This window comes from Jaculus jaculus, chromosome 21, assembly GCF_020740685.1.
Source record: "Jaculus jaculus isolate mJacJac1 chromosome 21, mJacJac1.mat.Y.cur, whole genome shotgun sequence".
Taxonomy (NCBI): Eukaryota; Metazoa; Chordata; class Mammalia; order Rodentia; family Dipodidae; genus Jaculus; species Jaculus jaculus.
Window position 1 is genome coordinate 14,234,576 of NC_059122.1, and position 8,368 is coordinate 14,242,943.

At 44.2% G+C, this 8,368-nt stretch overlaps 1 protein-coding gene across 1 annotated transcript in view; it reads left to right on the forward strand.

The window, feature by feature from the left end:
* LOC101598566 (zinc finger protein 14-like) overlaps positions 1-8,048 on the forward strand; it is a 42,667-nt gene extending 34,619 nt beyond the window's left edge. Inside the window, exons 5-6 of the transcript XR_006634489.1 lie at positions 7,611-7,700; positions 8,030-8,048. The gene's annotated coding sequence lies outside the window, so the exon portion shown is untranslated. The remainder of the gene's footprint in view (positions 1-7,610; positions 7,701-8,029) is intronic.
* The last annotated feature ends 320 nt before the right edge of the window (positions 8,049-8,368 follow it).

The following is an 8,368-nucleotide window of genomic DNA, read 5'->3' on the forward strand; positions in this document are numbered from 1 at the left end:
CCAGGCCAGAGCAAGCTCTGCTTAACTTCCATCATTCCCCAGGCTGTGAAGAGCCAAGGGTGTAAGGTGGTGTTTCGGTTCCCCTCAGTTTGGTTGAAACCTCGTCCTGACCCGCGCACCTCCGAGCAGCAGCCAATGAGGCCGCAGCGTGTGAAGCCTCCTGCGGGGCGGAGGGCCATTGCTGCCCGGCCATCTTTCTCTCTGGCCTTGCCATTGTGGCCTCGCTGTCTTGGTTGTTGAAAGGGTCTCAAAGTGGATAACCCACCCCGGCTGTAAGCCCAGGAGCCGCGGTGCGCACGGACGGACGGGCGGACATGGTGAGTGCGGCCGGGGACGTCTGCGGCCGAGTCCGCCGGGGCCGCGCTCCCCCTGTGCCCGGGGCGGCGGGACCCCGGCGTCCTCCCCCGGCCGGAGCCTCGGCGCGCGGCGGGGCGGCGAGGGTCGCGGGGAGACGCGGGCGCGGGGGACGGCGGCGGCCTGCGCGCTGGAGCCCGGCCCTGCGGTGGGCTTCTGGCTGCGGAAGGACCCCGAGGACCGCCGACCTCGCCCTCTTCCCCTGCCCGGGCAGAAGTCCCCGAGTCCCACCTATCGCCCCACGTTGACAACCGGCTGGAAAAGGGGGTCCACGGACACGTGGGTGGCGCAGGAGTGGAAGGGCCCTCTCTGAACGAAGTCTTTTGTCGGCGCAACAGACTTGAATCTGTAGCCAAATGTGCCCCATGGCCCCGGGAACACAGATTTAGGTGACCCCGAATTCCATGTTCCAACATGTTAACAATTCCATGAAGGTTTTATAGTTCTAGAACAAAAGAAAGTCATCAACCAAGACACCCTTGAAATACACTGGTTGTTCATCAGGTAAGTGGGGACATCTCCACCATAGGCCTCATGCTATCTGACGACATTCTTAGCGCTTGGGCTGGTGGAAGCTGGGGTCTGTTCTTACATTCTAAAAAGGATGACACCTGATCAACGGACAGTCACCAGGGTGTTAGTACAAACACAGAGGCGGGCAATAAATGATTATCAAGGGACTAAAGGTAGCCCAAGGTGATTTGGCTCTGACTTGCAACATTCTGTCTTTCTGTGACCACAGGAGCTTGACTAGTCCATTCAGCTTACATTCAGATTACAGCTGTTTCCTTGGAATTTTACTTCACTTGTTCTTACCTTGAAGGGTTCCTAGGCACTGATTTAAAAACAACACAGGGTAGCTGGGAGATGGCTCAGTGGACAGAGCACTTGCTTCACAGGCACACCGTGTGTTCAGATACCCAGAACCTAGGTAAAAAGACCTACACCTTGTGATAATCTCAGTGCACTAGTGATGGTAAGGGGGCAGAGACAGAAGAATCTCCCCGAAGCTCACAGGCCAGTTAGTGAATGCTGCGGTCAATGAGCCCCTGCCTTACAGGATGTGGAAGAGGAGGACTAGCACGGAAAGTGGCCCTCTAACCTTTAGACATACTGTGGCAACCACATTTATATTCATATTCTCTCTCTCCTTCACACACACACTCGAGCATGCCCTCAATACATATATACACACAAACACCAAAAAATGCAGATGAATGAGTATTTGTCTCAGTGTGAGAAAAGCCACAAAAGGTGTGCAGGCATCTCCAGGGTCGGGCAAAAATGTGCTTTAAAAAAAATTTTTAAAGAAAAATGAAGTTATGAGATTTGCAGAAAAATGGATGGACCTGGAAAGTATTATACTAAGTGAGGTAACCCAGGCCCAGAAAGCCAAGCACCACATGTTCTCTCTCATATGTGGATTCTAGCTACAGATGATTGGGCTTCTGCGTGAGAAGGAAAATACTTAGTAGCAGAGGCCAGTAAGGTAAAAAGGAGACATAAAGGGTAGAGAAAGGAAGGGAAGAGGATACTTAATAGGTTGATATTGTATATATGTAATTACAATGATTGTAGTGGGGAGGTAATATGATGGAGAATGGAATTTCAAATGGGAAAGTGTGGGGGTGGGGAGGGAGGGAATTGCCATGGGATATATTTTATAATCATGGAAAATGTTAATAAAAATTAAAATAATAAGGTAAAGAGAAAAAAATTTTTTTTGTTCATTTTAATTTATTTATTTGAGAGCAATAGACAGAGAGAGAAAGAGGCAGATAGAGTGAGAGAGAGATTGGGCGTGCCAAGTCCTTCATCCACTGGAAACGAACTCCAGACGCGTGTGCCCCCTTGTGCATCTGGCTTACGTGGGTCCTGGGGAATCGAGTCTTGAACCAGGGTCCTTAGGCTTCACAAGCAAGCACTTAAGTCGCCCAAAAGTGCTTTTCTTGCTAGGGAGGAGCAAACAATAGAGAAGCTGGGAAAGAAGGGGTAAATTGAGTGACAACATCAGCTCTTAGACCTGAACCACTTCCAGGTCAGCCTATTAGAGTGACAATAGAGATGCATTTGCATGCTGGCTGACTGGTTCAGTAGTCACAGGCCTACAAGAAGGTAGAAACAGTTATGGAAGAAACATATTTTTTTCATGTTGATTTGTTTAGACAAGTTTTAAAACCTTTTATTGATAACTTTAATATATGCACACAGTGTATTTTAATTACAATCCTACCTTGCCACGGACTGACTCTCGGGGAGATCAGGACCGAGGGAGAACAAGGGCAAAGGCTCAAGGAGAACTCGGGATTCAGCGAGGAAATGACAGACAGACACACTCTAAGTTGAATATGCTGCTGCGATTTACTGAAGTTTTCATCAAGGTTTTATACAGATTGAACAAGTGATCTCAAGAATTATTAATCTAAACAATCTTAAGTATTGTTCTATTCTAAGCATACATGCAGTGTTTATCAGGCAGGAAATGTACCCATTTTCTGAGAAGCACGTCTCGCACCATTGACCACAACATTATATGAACAGAAACTAGGGCAAAAGGTGTAAGGTGAATAACAGGTTACTTATTTCTTATACCCCAAGGACTGTCATGCCCCAAGGACTATCATGCCCCAAGGACTGTCATGCCCCAAGGACTGTCCCAAACCATCTTTTTTCCACTTATTAAATCATTTATATAATCCTCATATTCATTATAAAAGTGTTTCCATCCAAAAGACCACCAATATTTTAAGGCTGGTGTAATACTTTCCAGAAATTCCCTTCTTTCTTGTTTATTGTATAAACACCAAGGCTTACGCTTCCTTGCTAAGCGTTCCATAAATGGAAGAGAATGCCATAGCCTCCTTTTTCCTTCATAATTCACCCATCTATTACCAAATTCATCATATCCTCCCTCATAGGGGAGTGGATCTAAGTAGTTTCCAGCTCTAGGAGTCCACTTCGGTGGTGTCCACCATCTGCCCTTGATCAAGTACTGAACATATCCCCCAGGAAGTTTCCTGGTGGGAATGTCTAAGTTTTGCAACTCCTTTTCTGCAGAACTGTCATGCTTCTTATGAACATTACTGATCAACATTTTTACTTTCATATTCTCAGGCTCAGTATCGTTCTCAAACATCATAAGCTGTTTTTGTTCTACACCATCAAAAAATTGTCCTAAAGTTAATTTTTTATTCTTAGTAGAGTTATACATTCCCTCCATTGCCCTAATTATAGGAAGGGCACATTCAATGCTCAGATTGTTCCTTGTACTCTGATTGCGTGCATGATTACTAGTAAGCGTTGAATTAGCTGTTCTTAGACAAACAACTAGAAGGAAGCAGGAAAGAAACAGAGCGCAGAAAACAGCCCATTGGCGCCAGCAATCGGGTCTTCGTGACTTCTTATGGGCAGCAGGAACCATTACAGTAACCGACTGCCAAGGGGTCACCGGGGGCATCCCTCCGAGGAGTGCTGGCCCTCTGTCCTCAGCTCTCTTCCAGTGTAGAGGCATCTTTGCTACACAGGCGAGGTCGCCGTGGGTGTAGCACTACCTTATTACATTCTTTTGTCCCCTCTTCCCACTTTCTGAACCTCTTCTTTCCAACTATTCACTTTTCTGTTTTGGTGTCTTTTTTTTTGAGAAAGAGAGAGATTATTTATTTATTTATTTGAGAGCAACAGACACAGAGAGAAAGACAGATAGAGGGAGAGAGAGAGAATGGGCACGCCAGGGCTTCCAGCCTCTGCAAACGAACTCCAGATGTGTGTGCCCCTTGTGCATCTGGCTAACGTGGGACCTGGGGAACCGAGCCTCGAACTGGGGTCCTTAGGCTTCACAGGCAAGTACTTAACCGTTAAGCCATCTCTCCAGCCCAGTTTTGGTGTCTTTTAAAATTGTTTTTTCCGCCGGGGGTGGTAGCGCACGCCTTTAATCCCAGCACTCGCGAGGCAGAGGTAGGAGGATCGCCGTGAGTTCGAGGTCACCCTGAGACTCCATAGTGAATTCCAGGTCAGCCTGGGCTCTAGTGAGACCAGACCCTACCTTGAAAAAAATAATTTGGTTTTGCCCTCCTCCATCAACTATGATTGCGTGTTGATGGGCCAACATTTTGCAGGCATTGTCCAGGTGACAACAGGTGCTGTGAGGTCATGAATGCAACAGCCGCTTGTGTCCAGTAGACAGCATTTCAAAGCACTCCTCCCCATCCTTTAGCTCTAACATTTTTCCCACTACCTCTTCTGCAGGGTTTCCTGAGCCTTAGAAGTTGTGATACAGATGTCTCATCTAATGCTGAGCACTACACAATCACTTATTCTAAGCATATTGATGAGTTTTGAGTCTCCCTAGTAGTCATAGTCAGGCAAATTTTTGTTTGTTTATTTTTGAGGTAGAGTATTGCTCTAGCCCTGTCTGACCTATGTAGTCTCAGGGTGGCCTCGAACTCATGGTGATCCTCCTACCGCTGTCTCTCTAGTGTTGGGATTAAAGGCATACACCCCCATGCCCAGCTTAGGCAATTATTTTTAATTTAATTTAATTTATTTATTTGACAGGGAAAGAGGGAGAGAAAGAGAAAGAGAGAATGGGTGCACCAGGGCCTCCAGCCACTGAAAACAAACTCCAGAAGCATGTGCCCCCTTGTGTATTTGGCTAACGTGGGTCCCAGGGAATTGAACCTGGGTCCTTTGGCTTTGTAGACAAATGCCTTAACCACTAAGCCACCCCTCCAGCCCTTCGGCAATTATTATTATTATTATTATTATTATTGGTTTTTCGAGGTAGGGTCTCACTCCACCCCAGGCTGATCTGGAATTCACTATGGAATCTCAGAGTGGCCTCGAACTCACAGTGATCCTCCTACCTCTGCCTCCCGATGCTGGGATTAAAGGTGTGTGCCACCACGCCCATCTAGGCAATTATTTTTGAGGCATAGGCAACAAGTGGACATTTGAATAGTTTGTGTCTCAATGTTAAATTTGGTACTCGTAGAGTATTATCTGAGTGTAAGGGGGAAAGGTGTTTCTTAAGAACAGACACAATTGTGTGGTGTGTTTATATGTGTGTACACATGTTTGCATGTGAATACATGTGTATGTTGGTGCTCCTGCATGTGTGCATGTGTGTGTGGAAGTCAGAGGACAACCTCGGATGTTACCCTCAGGTATGCATTCACCTCATTTTGAGACAGGGTCTCTCATTAGCCTAGAATTTGCCCATAAGGCTAGCTTGGCTGACCAGTGAACTACATGGATCTTACTTTCTCCACTTCCCCTATACTTGGATAACATGCTCATCACCATGCCTGGCATTTATGTGGGTACTGGGGGTTGAACTTAAGTCCTCAAGGTTACAAGACAAGTACTTTATCCACTGAGCTATCTCCCCAAACCCTCTGTTGAATTTTTAAAATTTGGATGATATATATATTCATGATATTGGGATGTTGAACTCACATACTATTATTGTATCCTATCTGTCTGTCCCTTTATGTTCAGGAGTGTTTCTTTTATGAAATTGCATACACCAGTGTTCAGTGCATGTGCATTTACAACAGCTTGACTTTTGATGGGTTTGTCCTTTTATTAATACATAGTGAACTTCTGGTAAGGGAAATTTTGCTTAACTAGCCAATAATGCTTTTTTCCTTAAGCAAATGTATGTTTGAGTTATGATAGAATTCTCTTAACATATGTGACAGGTGACATCTTCATGAGAGAATTTTTTCTAATAATATACTTCCTCTTGTTTCTGTTTCCAATAAAGTATGTAATCTTTCCTATTTAAATAGTGCATTATCTTTTGCAAACTTTTTCTAGTATTTGTTTAAGGTTCTTTAAGTTACCAGAGACAAGATTTCAGAAGTTTCCTTTTGCATAATTGCAGAGAGGTACAATATGTCCTTTGTAAGAAGCTGTGAGTAGTTGTTATGTATTGTTTATCACATGGCTTATAACTCTTCCATATAAAATAGGTATATAAATAAAGGGCCTCTTTTTAATACTTCTTGTCTTGATCATTACACCATCTAAATATGTAAATTGATGTAAAGTGACCTACAGAGAATTCTCAAAAAAGGAAGTTAGCTGCTTTGGAAATACCTGATCAAGTGAGATGTAGGTAAACTTAAAAACTAAAATCTGGAGGGAAGATTATACAGTTAAATGTACTTGGTTTGCAAGGGCTTTTTTCAGTTCTCATCCTGCTGTGAAATCTGAAGTGATGTTTTGTGTCAAAGGGAAAATCAAGGAATTCAGATGAGCAGATTCCTTATTCAAAACAAAAAGTCTTGAACCTGTATCAACTAATGCAATTTAAGTATACTTTTAAGTTGTTTATGGATTATCACTCTTTATAATCATTCCCGAACTAACATGTTTCTTTTACACTGTTCATTTTATCCTCAGTTAATCTTTACAAGGCCTGAGGCTTTATTTTCCTTTGCATTAAACATTTGCCATTTTCTGCAAAAGAAAACAAAAACAAAAACAAAAAACGACAGGGAAGCCAACTGAAGCAATACTGTATAAATTATTTTTGAGACATAATGAAGTATGAGTTGTCCTTAGGTATAAATATCATAGATGATGCGATAAATACAAGTTCTCTGACATCCCACAGGATGGTGGTAAAACTCAAAAACTTTCGCCTGTAACCAATACCCTTCCTCCCATTTCCCATTCAGTCTGCCCTGACCCTGTCCCTGATCTCACACTAACTTAACTAAACTTAACCCTAAACTAACCCTTAACCCTAATCCTGACCCTGATCCTCACCCTGAAATGTGCATAGATGTTACTTCATTATCACTTGTAGATATTGCATAGTTTATTTAATATCCAGAATGGAAAGCTTACATTGTGTGAAAGAATGAGTTCTTTTAAAAATCTTATTTATTTTTTCTCAATTTTTAAAAACGTTTTCCATGATTGTAAAAAATATCCCATGGTGGGCTGGAGAGATGGCTTAGTGGTTAAGCGCTTGCCTGTGAAGCCTAGGGACCCCGGTTTGAGGCTCGGTTTCCCAGGTCCCACGTTAGCCAGATGCACAAGGGGGCGCACGCGTCTGGAGTTCGTTTGCAGAGGCTGGAAGCCCTGGCGCGCCCATTCTCTCTCTCCCTCTATCTTTCTCTCTGTGTCTGTTGCTCTCAAATAAATAAAATTTAAAAAAATTAAAAAAAATATCCCATGGTAATACCCACCCTCCCCTCCAAGAATGAGGACGTGTATCAAGGTATCATGTCTCTTTTAAATGCCAGGGTCCATGGAAACGTGCAGAATATACTGGATAGTAAGGAAGAATTCTCTGCAATGGATTCCCAGCCACAAAATCATCTGTGCCTGCACTTGTGAGTACACACTACTAAGGGTGAAGAGGTTAGGACTGGGATTTAGATGAGGTTTATTTTAGTAAATTCCAGGGATTAGGGTTCTAGGGTTACGGGTTAGAGGTTGGGGTTAGGGAATAAGAGGTAGGTGGTAGGGGTTAGGTTTTATTGGTTAGGGCTGAAAGGGTAGAGATTAGGGTTATGTATTAGTGAGGGGTTAGGAGATCAAGGGTCAAGGTAGGGATCTGGGGGTTACAGTAAGAGTTAAGGTCAGGGAGGTTAGGGTTCCATCAAGGTTGCTAGTGTTATGATTATTAGCTGGAGCTGAGCTGAAAACCTCCTCCCTGTAGACCCACCCAACTGAAAGCTGGATAAAACTGTGCTGCATGCAGCTCCATGGAAGACAGAAGTCATCAGTAGTGAAAATAGACACTGCAAGCCTCAAGTCTGGCCAGCTAGGCCAAATGACTGAACAGGTGCAATAGTGGCATGTCTGCTCTAGGGGAAACCAATTGCTCTCTAATTGGACTGGAGGCCCACTCTATGGGAGGGAATACATGCCTGGTGCTGAAAACCTATTCAAAATCCTAGGGCGGGTGCGGGGGAGGGGTGGTCATGAGCCTTGGGGGTATAAAGCCTGCTCTTGTCTGGTGAAATGCATATATGATGCTCACCACACTGCCCAGTAA